General features: G+C 42.8%; 1 long non-coding RNA gene across 1 annotated transcript; it reads left to right on the top strand.

Moving 5' to 3' along the window:
- The first annotated feature begins 3,186 nt into the window (after positions 1 to 3,186).
- Positions 3,187 to 7,807, top strand: LOC125719158 (uncharacterized). The gene is made up of 3 exons (XR_007385025.1): positions 3,187 to 3,424; positions 4,736 to 5,354; positions 6,470 to 7,807. It is a non-coding gene; the product is annotated as an uncharacterized LOC125719158 (long non-coding RNA).
- Positions 7,808 to 10,726: the final 2,919 nt, after the last annotated feature.

Below are 10,726 nucleotides of genomic sequence, written 5' to 3'. Positions count from 1 at the left end.
GACTGCTGATAATTCAGTTTCATCCAGAAATGTGAAATGTTAGGTTCAGCATTTTTCAATCAATACTACAAACCCATACTAAATTGAATGTGTGATGAAGAAGCTGGCGTATGAAAACAACACACACAAGATCAATGACTTGGCCTGTATTTTCTACATGCAGCTACTTCTCTGTCTCCATACTGCTATACTTCTTTTCAGCAGAGGTTCCCGAACATCATGCCAACAGCACATCAGTTTCCCAGTGAATGATCAGGTAATGTCTGAGGATGCCATAGTGCCACCATATCCTGCATCAGCAAATCAAATCCTAAATTAAGCTTCTTGATTGCTGTTGGTTTAGTGCTTTAAATTTCTGTCTGCACATATCTGAGTTGTTTGTATTTCATTTGAATTTAAAATGTATAATTTATTAAACAATGTTTTACTTAGAATTTCTATAACATGAAATATATCATAAAATATCACATCATTGTAACAAAATGGCGTGGTAGCATATATTTGAAATGTAAGTTTTATTTATATATAAAATGTTAATGTGTCAGAGTATTGCAATTTTTATGTGAAAATTCATTAAAGGATTTATATAAAAACATCCATCAAATGGGATTGTGCTCCTTGTTGTCAGTTACTTTAAATAACCCTGACTTTTAACATGCTGCCTTTACTGCATGTTTTAAGGGAAATTGAGTAGTATCGTTTGGAAAGGACTAGCAATCACTTAATGTTCAGGATTTAAAAATTCTGTGCCCAACACAGCCATACAAACCTCTGTTTTAAAATAATGGCGATCACACCTGTAAATCTCATTGAAATCTGCATTGTTTTATTTTAAATTAATTGAAATTAGATGTTTAAAAAGTATCAATATTGGGAACACATCATTAACTGTACACCTAGGTACTCTTTTAAAGACATGCTAATTTATACTGTCAGTGTTTTTTGTAACTATACCTACATGTGAACACATGTAAATCTCCCTAAAATAAAGAAGTTCCTTATGCAGCTTAATAGGCGACACCATAAGGTAACTAACACGTCATTGGTTGGACACGTCTGCATTCTGTCAGCTAGAAGACCATTGCTGATTACATGCGCGGCAGACTGGGCGAAGCTGTATGCAACTTCCCACAAAGACAATGATGTCATACAAAACTCTGTGGTGCTCACACTCCAGGGCATCTTGTAAGTACATTCATTTCCATATCCAGGAAGAGGGAAAAAGGAAGACATTAGTGTGACTGCAGTTTTCCAACACACACTTGGGTTAAGAATAAGCCTGGCAGAAAGCCACATGACTGCAACGAAAGCGAACACAAAAGAGACTGAAAATCTCAGTCTGCATTTTACTCATGATGCACAGGCCTGAAGTTAGGCAATGTTTTCCCTTACAGTCACATGTTTATATCTGCTATTCATAAGCAGACCAGGTTCAGGAAAAACTGGTGCGCATGTGAGTGATTAGGCGGCGGATCAGAATTATGATTTGGTTAAGACTTAAGTCTCACATCTCGGAGTCTGGTAGTGCCAACAAGACCCCTTTGTGCCTCAAACCACGCTATGGTGCATGAGGTGGCCGTTTCAGGAACAACTGTTTTTAAGATATGGCCCCTACTAATTCGACAGAGGAAAATTACAATAAAAAACCCAACAAGAAATTACTTCTTGCAAAGGGTAACATTTTATTTTATGGATGTTAATTAAGAGCATTGAAGAACCAGACAGCGCTAAAAAAAATGTTTTTTTTCCACCCCACGGTGTCCCCAATGAGGTATACAGTCACTAGAGGTGGAAGGTTCGGGTCTAGAAAGTACAAATCCAGACCAAGATTTTCTTTCAACCAACCAGATGAACATAAAGAGACACTGTCACAGAGTACTCAACTGGTTGGTTGAACCAAAATCTTGATCTGGATTTGTAGACTATGAACCTGAATGTTCCACCTATTGCAGCCACTAACAAATCATGCTTTCAGAATGATAAAAAGGCTTCAAGTGTTCCTCTAAATAAAAAAACTGCTAATTAAACTAAGTAAGTGGATTAGAGTGTGGTCCTTAAATCTAGACAAATGAACCAGGAACTGTTGCATACTTTGTCATATTTCAGGCAAGCTGCGTATGCACTTAGATTTAGACATTTAGAAGGACCATTTTCATGTTCTCTGGGCAATGACATGGTAAAATTATCTGTATCCTAAAATTATTATTAGAGATTAAAACCAATTTGTCATGCCTTTCGAGCAAATTGCTCTTCTTAAGTCCCCAAGTACATGTATTTGTTTATTTAAGCACTGAACATTTCCAGTGAACACTTCAAGCAGTGCCAGTGCAAAGCAAAAAGGTGATTTTTACACTTGAGAAAATGCTCGGTGTTTTGTCCCTTTATATTTTCAATAAAGGTTGAAACCGCAGGAGTGTCTCGTGTCAAGAAGACATTGTGGTGTCATGGAAATGGACTGTCAAGGAAATGCTTCAAATAACAAACCAATATGAGTATTTTTTTAATCAGTTACACACACACAAACACACACATACACACACACACTTTAGCGAGTTAAGGCTCCTATTTAACTAATCAAAGCTGTTTTAGGACGATGCTTCATGGCACTTGCATGGAGTCAGATGCATAAGGGTCGCGATTGTGTTGATTGATGTTATACGCTTCCGAGAACAATGAATCGTCGAAGATAAAACTCGAGATAATAACTAGTCAGGCTGCAGCTTCCTGCTACTAATTTTGGTTGTAATTGTTCCTGCAAACAAAAAGAATGCCAATAATGAGAAACAAAGTCAGAATAATGATAATAACCAGATAATGAAAATACATTTAAACTGATATGGTTAAAAAAAAACTCAACACTGATTTTTAAACCGTTTAGCAACGAGTGAGCAAGAAGCAGTTTATTTTTATGGCGCTAAATAATCTCTTTAAAAATAACCCAAGTGTCTTTGACAAAATTCATTGGCCTACACTGGAGGCAGGAGGAAGTGTCTGGATTATATCTGGACTCCGTTAGACCCGCTTAAAAACAGCCCTACTGTACGAGCCGCACATGCGCACACACGCGTCCATCCGAAGCACAGGCGACACGGAGCGTTTCAAGCAAAACAAACTGGGCTCGAGCCTGCACTTCTTCATAGCTCCTCTTTTTGTTCCCGCGCAATCCGTCTCGCGCTGCTGCGAACGCTCAGCGCGCGTGTAGGGAGAAATGGCGTAGCTAAGCCGCCGCTTAATTCCCCCGTCCCTCTACTGGCTGCCCGCTCGTGCCGTTCCAGAGGCGGCTGGCTGACGCTTGGGCTGGGAGAGCGGCGGAGCGTAGCCGCTGACTAGAGCAGTCAGACAAGCCTGCCAGAGCCTGTGGTGGGGTGCTGTTAATGAGCATTGTAAACCTCTTAAACACAATCATGTGGGCTTCACCCTGCAGGTAATATCTTTCACATGTCTCCCCTGTACCCAGTGGCACAAGCCAACAATCAGCGTCAGAATGGCAGGGTGGAGTGCCAGGCGATAATTCGGGACCGCAAACGCGTAACACTTTGGGACAGCAATCTCTGGGAGCGACTGGGTTTATGGCCACAAAGTCACCCTCAGCACAAAATCGCGCCTCTTAGCAGGGCGAAGAAAATCTTAACTGGCTGAAATCGCTGTGGGAAAATGATGAGTGTTTTATTCAAGGGAAACTTGCTGTTAATGTTTAATTATAAAAAACAAACAAACAAACATTACACAGGACACACTGCAACGATTAACTTTAAGACTAATAAATAGATTCCAAGCTCTAGAAAGAATACAGCGAGAATTTTTTAAGTTTTAAACTTTTAGGTGTATGTAAATAAGGTGACAATTTGAGATAATGAACAGTGAGCAAATCAACAGTCAATTTAACAGCAACGAGATAATGATGACAAGAATAAAATACTTAATAAAATAACCTCTTAACATCTATATGCCATGTTAATGAACAGGTGTGTGAATGTTCACTCCAAAAAAAAAAAAAAGAAAAAAAAAAAACGGAGGTCTGGAGGCAAACTTTGGAAAGGTTATTAGGATCCCAGGATTTAAATAAAAATGACCTCTGATTATGGTTCCGTTTTGTTACAGAAACCAGACTGCACAGAACGTGCTGGCTTATGCGAGATTTTTTAGGGCTATGCATTAAATTATACAAGATGATTATTACACAAGAAAACTTGAAACTGACATGATGTATTAATTTAGCATTTACAGTAGGCCTGGATTTGCAATAGTTCCTTTTATGCAGAGACTGGAAGCCAAGCATGAAGGAATAATCTGTGTCTCTGTCTGCTTGATTAGAATAAAATCTTTACATGACAGCAAGAGGGGAAGAGTCTTTTGTTTAAATGGATCCATTTGTGATCCGCGGTCCCATTTATCAAAAAAAAAAAAATCAATCTTTAGGAATTTACATCTAACAGCTAGGCTGTCTGCTGCTGGGCTCAGGAAGGATTAACTCATTTTGACGGCGCGCAAATGACATGCTGATTCATGACGAGCTGTAACAGGCTGCTTTGTTAAGATCCCATTTGTCCATGTTGAGGTGATTTAATTAGTGATGTCTATTAATTTTATGTGTTCCTAGATGTCAAGAATAACATAGACCATGGTGGGGGCTGGGGGGGGGGGGTGAGGTATATGGCACGGGGGCTGCGGGTACTGGGAGCACTGGGTTAGGATTAACACGAAGTCCTCTGGAGTTTTGCTTCCACATCTGCAGGCCATGAGATGCCATCGCTAAGGGCCAGGCCAGTCTACCGTTGGCGGGGTGGAGGGCGGATCGGACCCATTAACTTTAAACAGCTGGCCCAGCAACAGAGAGGAAACCAGCAATAACTTTACATCAGCGGCCCGACTCCTCGGCAGTTTTCCAAGGAAGTATAATCAAGCTCACAAGAATCATTCTCTGCCCCCCCCCCCCCCACTATGCACCTGTAAGGCCTCTGCTCCTAATTTTCTCCCCTTCCGATTGGAGACACTTTGTGAAAGCTCTCAAATTCTGGGCTTCACAGTAAAAGGCGAAGGGGCAGCAAAGCAGTAGCGTGAACGAGGTGATAATGTCATTCCCCTGTTCTGAGATGGCGCCCCCCCCCACTCGCTGGTTGTGCACCTTTTGGCATTTTTTAAAATTATTATTTTCTCCAGCCAGATATTTCCCCTGGACTCGACCTGCAGTAAGACAGGGACGAGCGACCACGAGCCCTGCGGAGCATGGATGAGGGGACAAAGCATCGCGTCCTCAGCTCAGGGGCACGATACACCAGTTCAAGATGACCAAGTGACATCTGCCTTCCCCCCTCAACACTCATTCACTGGGAGCCTCTCTGACCATTTAAAAAGTAAAGAGTCTCTGTATCTATACATGACATCAGAGGGTCCTGTCATGTCTTTTCATGTGTCCTAAGACAATACCCTGCAGTTCTGATTTCTATGAATGAACAATACTGTCTGCACGGCCTCGGAAGTATCATTCACCTCTATGGAATTGGCTTTCTCTTCCATTTCCATCGGTCACATCATGTGTTTTTGTTTGAATTAACTTAGAACACGATCATGATCACTGAATTCCACCTTCACATGCTTTTACGATTTCCGCCAGCAGTAGTATTCTGGAAAACAGGAGATATTATGAGGCGTTTTTAATCGACATTGGCTCAATTCTTTTATGCAAAAAACAAGAACGCGATGTTAAAATAGTATTGGATCACATTTATCTGTTGCTCTGCTACTTGCTTCAGTGAACCTACGACTGGTACAAGGACAGTTTTGCAAATACCGTGTATATTTTGATATACATGCATTCCCCAGGTAACGAATGAGATCCATTCCGTAAGTCAGTCTTCAAGTCAAATTTGTAGGTAAGTCGTAAAAGTAATAACACGATACGTAATAATAATGATAATAATTATTATACAGTAGTGATTACACACGATACGGTACCTCGAGCCAGCAAATCATTTTTAACAACCATTGTATTTAACTCAATTTTTTATACGATAGGCTTTATGGTAGTCCATTCATAAGTACCAGTTGTCCGTAAGTGAGATATTCTTAACTTGGGTGCTGCCTCTATATGTACATTTTGTTTGTATGTGTGTGTATGTGACTCAGCGGGCTACGCATCTATGTCATTAGAAGGTTTCTGGTTTGAGCCGAGTCTTGGTGGAATACTCACATGTCTGCGGGCCCATGAGTAAGGCCCCCAACCCCCAGCTTCCTGGGTGCTACAAGGTGACAGCCCCTTCACTGTGACCCCCAAGCTTGCTCTCACCTGTATGGACAGTATTAATGAAGTATGACTGTACTATATATAGTGTATACTTGTCAGTGACGGGAACCTTTTTGGACTAAAGGAGTCCGAATTCCATACGAGCAAGATGCCACCCCGGGCCATTTGTGCACAAAACTCACAAGTTATTTCAATAATTCCAAACTAAGCTCATCTCACTGGTAGGAAGAAGACTTGAGCACTGGCTTTGAGTCAGCGGATGGCAGCGATGGCGAGGGAAGCCCCTTCTGCAGGCTGGCAGGTAGCCAGGGAGACACATTCCTGAAGCCGAGCAAACAATAAACACACCGGCGTCCCCGTCACACCAGTCAAGGTCTGGTCCACCCACGGAGGCAGCATGGACGGCCCTCTCTATCTCCGGTTTCACGTTCCTCTAGAGGTATTTTTTTCATCCCTTTGCCAGAGGAGCTCCCCATTGCTTTAGAGACCAACTAAATATCTTAATTACATTCCAGATGAACAAAAAGTAATCCAATATGTTTCTCCTTTATTGTCCCCCTACTATGTTGTACAATTTTGCATTAATGACTCGCAATTCAAAATCATTGCCGTCTCGCCGTACGAGACGTGACATCATCGCGAAAGGCCGCAGGTACGCCTACCATCAGGCCGTTAACAGGAAAAATGCCCTAAAAGCAGGACTTCTGTCTGCGACGGAATGGCACGGAAGATCCAGAGCCACGTAAGGACAAGGGAAGACTTTAGGAAAACAAATAACTAAAAGTACACAGGCTGCTACCTGAAGTCGCCACTTTGGAAAGAGAATACGTCATGAAGCACAGTCAACGAAGCTTGTAGAATATTATTTTTTGGATCTGCGCATAGTTTAAACCCGGGATGGTGCGGTGTCACCACACACTGTTATTTTTTAAATCCAGAACAGGCAGACCCCTTCCACCAAAACCAGAAGTCTGTATTTTACAGCATTCCTAGGGCCCATTAATGGAGCGCACATGTAGATTAGTTATGGAATCGATTAGTTGCGATGTATGTGGTCCTTTCATATAATTATTAATGGCATTTGGGGACACATTTTAAACCAAGGGAATTGATCTGCACTGTTCTCACTTTTTCAGTACGGAGGGAACTCTGTTATTTAATCAGCGAGCTCCTAGACCCTGGAGCAAATCATCAGTCTTACTACGGCATTCCGACGCGCCTTCACATTTTATTCCTCCAACAAGAGCAAAGCGTGCTATTGTTTTTTTTGGGATTTTTATATCTGGGAAATACTCACATAAAAATATTGCAGCGGGAATGGAAAAAAAAATTGCGAACATTTAACCCTGTCAGTGCTGTTTTTGATGCCAGTGCTGGTTCTCTGTGCCATGTTCCCTGAATGCTCTTAGTGTTCACTTTGTCAGCTTATTTAAAAAACTGTCTTATTAGGTTCTAACTCTGTTTAGAAGCTGTTGTGTAGCTCTTGCTCTAATACTGCTTACTCTTATACTTCGGCATTCATTGAAAGCTCAGCCTAGCTGCACTTATTCCCAGTCAACTCCTTGACAGCATGTATGTTTGCAATGTGCTATTTGCCTCACTTGTACGTTGCTTTGGACACAAGTGTCTGCTAAATAAAGCAAAGTAAAGTATTTAAACGCCTCACTAAATGCTCTCAATTATAGACTGATATTGTGGAGAGATCAAACATGAGACCAAGGCTGTTCCCTTTTCATTTGTCCTACCTCCCTTGCTGTGTACATTAAGGTGGGGGGTGAGCATTGTGGGGGGGGGGGGTGTACAGGAATCACCAGATGCATTGCCTGCATACCCCACCTCTCTACCCCCTTCGGTCCCTCTCCTCAGATGTTTGTGCTATTGTGAAAGGAAGGCAAATTATTCAAGAATCTGAGGCCAGGCTGGACTACGATGGGTGAAAATTTTACACGTGGCCAGAGAAAATGCATCAGGTCGTGGCCCATCCTGAGCTTCCTCCTTCGCAGAAAAGCCCAGGAGCGGGACGGGGGTCCTTTCACGGGGAGGGCCATCTCCCGGATCCATTATCGGCAAACGATGTCACTCGCCTCACGACGACAGGAGCTGGTCGTGGAAATTAGCCGGAAGGCTCGTAAGGCCCATAGCCTTCTGGAGTCAGACAGGACTGTCTGAGCCTTTAACAAATAAGTAACAAATGTGTTTTCTTTTCTAATAAATATTTCTATTGTTTCACCTAGTCAGAGAGCAGATAGGAAGCTCGTCGAAGGCCATTGACACGCACACAGCTGCACACGCCTACGTGCCAGAGCCGGGCAATTAAAATATATATTTAAAATAATTTTATTTCTTCCCACATAAGAGCTTTCAGCAGCAATGATTTCAAATCCATCCTTTATGCACATATATTAGGTACAAAAAATTACTAAATCATTTTATTTACACATCTAAAAATTACTGCAGTGGGAAAAAAACAATTCACCTAAATAAAAGAAAGCTGCTGTTTTAACTAAATTTATGAAAATTAATAGCAAAGGATAGAACACTTAATATTTTAATAATGTTATTAACAGCCCATTAAACATGTGGTTCCCTTTTGTACATAACCTTTTTATTAAACTTAATTTAACACGGGAGAGTCACGGCAAAAGTAATTATTTTATTAAACACTTAAAACCCCAGCCCTGTCATGCTGATCTTTTTAAAAATAGCCATCATCCTGAATTGCCCACATCCACCGAATGAAAGCAGCGTGCATTTAACAGAGAGGTTAACATACAGCCTAATAATTCCAAACTCTTTACAGTCTCTTGAATGATGAGAACAGACCTTTGAAATACAAGCACACTGAGAAAATAAATGGAAATCTCCAGGTTAGGAACGATGTGACGCGTATTGGGTCAAAGTGCTCCCATTTCTTGCTAACCCCTGTCTGTCTGGACCTCACCGCTCCCCTCTTCATCCGACCTCAGCTGAAAATGAGGCATTTCTGCGGCAATAAAGATCGAGTGGCCTGCTTGAATCATGCGAGGACGTCTGCACCCTTATGATAAAAAGCCCAGCTTCCAAAGCAATAAACCAGGGTTGAAATACACTCAGATTAGCTCATTTAATATGGTAAATAGCCGCTACAGCTCTTAAGCACAGAGCTTGTCTGCTGTTGAGGTCATGTCATCAAGTTTAATGATTCTCACAACAATGAAAATGCCATTGGGAAGCCTGCAGAACCAAACAGAAGGTTTGAGAACGATTCCGGCAACCTTCCGATCACAGGTACAGCTTTCACACCTCCCGAGACACAAACCACCCCCAATAATAATAGGATGTATTTCAGGGGGGGATAGCATGCATGGGGATGAATGGAGCAGACCAAGAGTGTTCTGAGGGGGGGCATATGCGACCCCATGTTCTGCTGGAGTGCCTCAGTGCACTCTGGTGCACTGTGTGGCCCAGTGCAGTGCTCCTGTGCGTTCAGAGGGATCACTGGCTTTAATTATGGCTCCACAAAGGGTCGCTTCCCTGATCAAAGGCCCCGTGTTTTATTTACGCGGTGCACAGCTCTCACAAAGGCCCGAATGCCAATATTATTCTTGGGACGCGTTGGACGCAGCCGCAGTGTGGCGAGAGCACCGGCTGGGGCCCCCCCAGAGCCGGGGGTGGGGGGACGCTCTGGGTCACGGGGGGACAGCGGGCCTCTCCGGGACTCCGCCAGCTTTTCAACGTTAGTTGCCCAACAGTGACCCTCACGAGCCCCCAGATAAGCGCACAGTGCAATCTTTTTCAGAGCGGGGGGAGAGAGAATGGCGAGGACATGGTTCCGGTTAGAGTTGCGTGTCGGGAACATGACCCTAACCCCCCCTGCCTGCTATCTACAGTGCAAATCTAAAGCCCGTTATTATGATTCCTGTACTTGGCATATCTTAGGCCAATTTAGAACATCAACACCATCAATCACGCAGCAGAGGGCCAACCAGCTGGGTGAACCTTGCTGTCCTGGGGAGCCATTTGTCATCCGGACGCGTCTGACTTGCACGTATCGCTCTTTTGCTCCCAGGACAATTTTCTCCCCAACCCCCCCCAGCCTGCCAAATATTCCCCCAGCTTCCCGGAAGCACATGATTAGAGCTTTGACCAAACATGGACATGGCTTTCCCGTGGTTGTTTTGGCTCTCAATTCACAACCTTAGCCACTGCAGGAGAGGACAGGCACCACTGTCCAGATGCCACCTGACTACCTGACCATGATGTGTCACTCCGCATCATTCAAAAACGCTGAGCGTCATTAAAATCCACAGATAAGAAATGAAAGCTTTCCGTATCTTTCAGCTGTTTAACGTTTTCATTCTAATGGTCCTTCATTTTTAACCAGTTTTGCAGCAAGACAACAAAAAATATTAATAATTCACAGACAAAACAACATATACTCTTATTGAACTGGAACTTTTCGATCATGGCTCCAAACCCCAAAATTTCTGCTATCGCCACCCT

This window comes from Brienomyrus brachyistius, chromosome 23, assembly GCF_023856365.1.
Source record: "Brienomyrus brachyistius isolate T26 chromosome 23, BBRACH_0.4, whole genome shotgun sequence".
Lineage (NCBI taxonomy): Eukaryota > Metazoa > Chordata > Actinopteri > Osteoglossiformes > Mormyridae > Brienomyrus > Brienomyrus brachyistius.
This window is presented reverse-complemented; position numbering and strand designations above follow the sequence as displayed.